Genomic DNA, 5,490 nt, shown 5'->3' with positions numbered 1-5,490 from the left:
GGCCGCCTTTGACCCCCTGATTTCCCCCCAGGCCCCCAACACCCTCAGTTCCCCCCAGGCAGCCCAGAGCCCCCCCAGACCCCCTCAGTCCCCCCTGGCCTGCCCAGGTCCCAGGTTCCCTCTCCCCTACAGACCCACAGGTCCCCAGCCAGGCCCCAAACTCTCCTCACGGGGACGCGTGCAGCAGAGGCCACCCCACCCCCATAGGGCTGTGTGCAGCAGGGGCCACGCTCCCCTCACCCAGGGCCGTGGTGCAGGGGCGGCCGTGTTACACCTCTCGGCCCTCCTGGAGCTGCACAGGGCGGCTGGGCCCCCTCCCCAGCTCCCTTCCTCCCTCCTCCTGTCTGCTATTTTCCACCAAGACAATGAACGGTGGAAGGTAAAACCATGAAGTTTGTTTTAAACAATGTTAGCTGACTCAGAAAGCATTTGTGTATGTAATAAGGCGGTGAGCAACTTTACCTCCTAACTCAGCTTCGTAGCAATGCTTCCTATTTAAGAACTTTGTGCTCCGAAACTCAGGAAGCAGGCTGCTTTGTGAACAAAATAGCGGAGTTGGCTTTTTAAAATCTAAGAGCAAATGGACACCATTAGCTTGCAGTTCTTTCTCTGGATGTACATGGGGAGAGACTCAAGGGGACTTCCGCTCCTTTGGTCATTTCCCATGTAAATCAAGTGAGACAGGGACGCTGGATTTTGAAGGAAGAACTGTCTGTGTCATCTCATCCCTTTTCCTGATAGCTCTTTGGAGAGGTGTTAAAGAAAAGTTAGCCAGGCAGCATAACCAAGAGGAGGAGATTTCAATGTGATCAAGAGAATCCAGTTCCAGAAGAAGACCAAGATGAAGCAGAGCGCGGTGAAGAAGAGTTTCTGGGAAAACACGCCTTAACATGGATCAAAGCGGAGTTGAGTTCGCACAGGACTATTCTACGGAAGACAATGAAAATGTTTTTCAAGAACGACGGACAAAGGGCAATGAAACTAAGTATGAGACAGACCATGAGAGATGTGCTACATCTGCTTTTCTGATCTCTCTCTCTCAAACCAGCACACAGCGTTTCTTCCATAATGATGCTGCCCTTCTAATGATGGGAGAAGGGAGTGCTGCTTGGATGTGTTCCCTGTGAGGGGACGTGACCACAGGCAGATTCTCTCCAGTGAAGGGGCTGGTTGACACAATTTTTGTCACGCCTTTAAGCTGTGACCTGATCTGTAGAGGTGAGACTAACTTTCTGAAGCTGGCTTCCTCAGGCACTTCAGGTTCTTCTGCTGTTCATGCCTGGCTGTGTATGTAGAGAAGCCACGTGGGCTTTGCACGGGGTCAGGGTGTCAACAGCATGTGCTCCTCAGCTAGTGCTCACTGGAGAAACTCAACGGGAGAGCCCATCTCGATGGTTCAGCTGTGAGGAGAGCTGCAGTTCTCATGAGCTGTCAGCTGTGGAGCACATCATGACCACGATGATAACCCCTTTCATTAACATGGGAGCCATTGGCTCCATACTCCTAAGCGGGACCTCCTATTCTCACATTTCTGGCTGGTCTTTTGACAGCTTGTGCTACTCTGAAGCAACCCAAACAGGAGAAGGGGAAGACGGAGAGGCGGATGTGGTTCTCCTTTTCCACTGGCTCACAAAGTTCTCCAGGTCATAGGTGCCCTCTGCTCACTGACTCTCATGGAGCTTCTTGCTGTGTTTTGTTGGGATGAGTCACATGTCCAAGACACCTCAAGTACATCAGCTGCCTTCTGGTGACAGCTTACGCTGCTTGAAAAGACGACAGAGTCCCTCACGGTGGTTTTGGCTTCATGACATCTGATGGTGAAGTTGCTCACGTTGATTGTTACTCAAGTCCAATGGACAGGTTGACAAAGGCCTGAGTAGGGTGGCTGGTTTTTTGGCCAAAGGGAATGGTAGGAGCCCTCACATCGTCTGCCTTCTGATCCCAGGGAGGCAGAGTTGGATGACGGGCAGTGTGGGAATGACCCACCAGGAACATCCCTACGGTCCAAACTTTTCCTCTTCAGAGCTTTGGTCTGGAAGAGGTAGTCCCTCACCCCAGGGCATGCTGGGAGAGGGGACCTCCAGCCCAGCCCTGGCACAGCAGAGGTTCCTCCAGGACCCCGAGGTGACAGCCTGGGCTTGGCCCCAGAGCAGGGAGCTGCTGGCCAAGGGTGGTGAGGAGCTTTCTAATGCTCGGGATTTGACGTCCTCCCTCCTGGCAGTAGAGGCCAGGAATGACACTGTCTGCTCGGCACGCTGGGGGTGCTCCCCGTCTGAAGGAAGGACACCACGAGACTGAGCTTGTTGTAGTAGCTTTAATCAAATACATCCATTCTTCCCCAGGAGAGATGCACCTCTGCCTGGTTCAGCAGGGCCAGCAGCACAGCACCCGCAGGGACCACACTGATGAGTGCTGTGCCCTTGGAGATGTCAGGATCAGTATCGTCTGAGCTGCCAGGGAGCAGATGGAGGGTTCGCTGTCTTCCTCCACGGCCTGAAGGGCTGCGGCAAAAGGAAACAGAGCCGAGATGAACCCCCCCTCCATCTGCAGAGACCCTCAGGCATCCCCTCCAGACCATACCAGCCCCACCCGTCTCTTTCCCTGGCCAGGAGGAGCAGGTGGGACCAATGGATGAGCTGGAAGCTGCTGGCCAGGAATGCCTCAGATGCTCCCGAGATGCTCCTCTGCCCTGGAAGCGTTTCCCTGGTGCAGGGCAAGGCAAGGCAGCACCCTGCCCAGGCTCTGTCCCCTGCCCCACCAGCCCCGGCCATACTCACCGTGGCAGATCTCACTCAGCTTCTCCTTGCTTTGGTTCCTGGAGTGCCGCGCCGCAAGCCCTGAGCAGAGAGCTCTATCAGACCTCCCGCTCCCCAGCATGTCCCCAGCTGCCCCTCGCTGCCAGCACAGTGGTGGGGACGGGGGCCAGGCTGCCAGAAGAGGGACCCCGGGGGCTGTGGCTCACCGATGAACCTGATGGCCATCTCTTGCAAGGTGGCCTGAGCGTCCTTCAGGTATGGCATGCTCTGATGCAGGTAGTCTTCAACCCTCCTCCTGTCCTTCACCAGCTGCAGAGAGCACAAGGGCATGTGGCTGGAACGGACGCTCCCCAGTCTGCCGGACCAGTCCCTCCTCCCAACGACCCCCTTCCCACCCAGGCCATTCCCATCTCCCAGCCAGGAGCCCTTATGTGCCTGAGATCCAGAGACACACGCAGGCAGAGGCGGGTCTAGGAGTCTTGAGACCTCTCTGTCCATCTGCCCAGGGCCCAGATGGGCTGGGGTCTCCTTCAACACCCTTGGGAGCCAGGAGGGGAGAAAGCCCTGGAGAAGAGCCCTTAGGGCCCCTGTGCTCGAGGGCAGGGAAGGACGATGCAGCTCTGGGTTATGGGCCCTGGGGCTTGGGGGTTGTCCTCACCAAGCACTCTCCGATCCTCCATGTCTGCTGCGTCTGGATCAGGTGCTTGAGCTCTTCCCACTCCAGGATCTCCGCCACGGCAAGGAGGGCTTTCCTAGAGACCTGCAGAGCAACAGAGGATGGGAGATGGCACCGTGGCCTGGGGAAGGAGACCTGGTGTCCCTCTCCTCTTGGCCAGACTGCCAGCTGTTCCCAGCCACCACCTCAGGTATCTCATGCTGCTGGCCAGCAGAATAAAGATTCTCAAGAGCTGTGGGCCCATGGCTGTAGGCAGTGAGGACCACAGTCTCAGAGACACCGGGGCAGGACAGAGCCAGCAGCACCTCCCATGGCATCCCCAATGGGACTCTTGGCTCCTCAGCCAGGGCTGCCCCAGTTCCAGGTGGGCAGTGCTCTGAGCCCTGGGGTGATCCTGCCCTTAGGGAGCTGGGACATGTCCTGGCCTAAACATCTGGGGTACTCTTAGGCACAACCCTGGGGAGGCAGGGGTTGGGGCTCAAAGGCCTGGTCTCCAACACCTGCAGGGAAATCTGGGAAGCCCTTAGGGTGTGTTCAGGCCTCAGTGGCCACGGGCTGCTGCTGCCAAGACCTGCTGGACCAGGTAGGGCAGCTCTGGGAAATGTCCATGCCAGCTGCCAGCAGCCCTTGCCCATGACACCTAGGCCACCCCCGTGGTGTCATCACGCCCTTCCCCATATCACTGGCCAGCTCTGAAATCTGCACCTTGGCCACGCTCTGGGTCTGGTCACTCATGTGGAAGAAGAGCGGGACCAGCACCCTCCACACTTTAGTCTTCATCCTCTTCTTGTGGCAGCACACCACAGCCTTCATCAGGTCTTTGAAGAGGTGGATGGCGAGCTCTCGCAGCTGGCTGCACTCCTGGTAGGGAGGAGGACAGGATAAGCAAGGGTGTTAGCATGGCCGATGGGAGGGGAGATGCTCTGGGGTCAGATCCTGCACACAGCTGCATGGCAACACAGCTGGGGAAGCCCTTGGGGCTTGGAGAGCAGCTCTTGGCCTGCAGATGCTTTGCACGGGGGCCAGGCTGGGCTCCAGTACAGGGGTCTCAAGTCGCCTGGAGGCATCAAGCTGTTGGGGAGAAGCTGTGGTGGGCTGAAGAGCCCAGAAGACATCCCTCGAGGGATTAAGGAGGGGAGAATGTCCTGACCAGAGGGCTGGGCTGAAGGGCAGCTGTCATGGACGAGCATCCATCTGCAGGGCCTAGGCTCCCGCAGCAGCCTTACATCATCAAAGAGTGGCAGGAGCTTCTCTGAGAGTTGGAGAGCGATGCAGCTGGCCTTCTTCCTCTTCATATGACACACCACGTTTCGGAAGACCAGCAGGGCCTTCATCCTGATGTCTTTGTTGGCATCCTGCAGGGTCTCCACAACATCAGGCAGCAGGACGTGAATTTGTCTTGCCTAGATGAAGCACAGTATTTCCTCTTTGAGAAGCGGTCAAAGACCACCCTGGCAAACATGCTCTGGTCACTGAGCACCAGCCTCCCCTCCAGCTCCTGGCCCAGGAATCGCTGTAGCAGCCCCCTGGCTGGTGGTGGCCATGGTATGCGGGAGAGCAGGGGTAGGGCAGGGGGGGCAGGAAAGCAAAGACTTCCTGTCCCCTGCTTAGCCACCCCCTTTTCTGACCAGCCCAAAGGGGCAGATGGGTTGGTAACCCTCCAGGCCTGGAAAGCTACCCCAGGCACCCACCAGCCCCGTCCATGGCAGGGAGGGTGTTGGGAGCCGTCATCCCAGCTCCTGACTGCCAGCCAAGGCCAAGCCACTGCGTTGGCCAACGTGGCTCAACTCGGATCCTTGCTCACCGTCTCAGGTCTCTCCGAGGCGGTGATGAGACCCATGAGCACCAGCGAGAGAAACCCTGGATTTGGACACTTCAGGTACTCCTGGAGGAGTGTCAGGGAGTAAAAACTCGGCTGTTGAGCATTGGTGCAGTCTTTCACCTGAAATAAAGATAGCGGTGAGAGACGGGCAGAGCCTGCGGGGCTCCTGCTTCCCACTGGCAGCTCAGGGCAAGGGCACTGGGGCCAGGCAGCCCATCCTGGGGGCAGCCCTGACC

Source organism: Aptenodytes patagonicus, unplaced genomic scaffold (genome assembly GCF_965638725.1).
Source record: "Aptenodytes patagonicus unplaced genomic scaffold, bAptPat1.pri.cur scaffold_64, whole genome shotgun sequence".
Classification (NCBI taxonomy): Eukaryota; Metazoa; Chordata; class Aves; order Sphenisciformes; family Spheniscidae; genus Aptenodytes; species Aptenodytes patagonicus.
The sequence above is the reverse complement of the archived record's forward strand: the minus strand, read 5'-3'. Positions refer to the sequence as shown.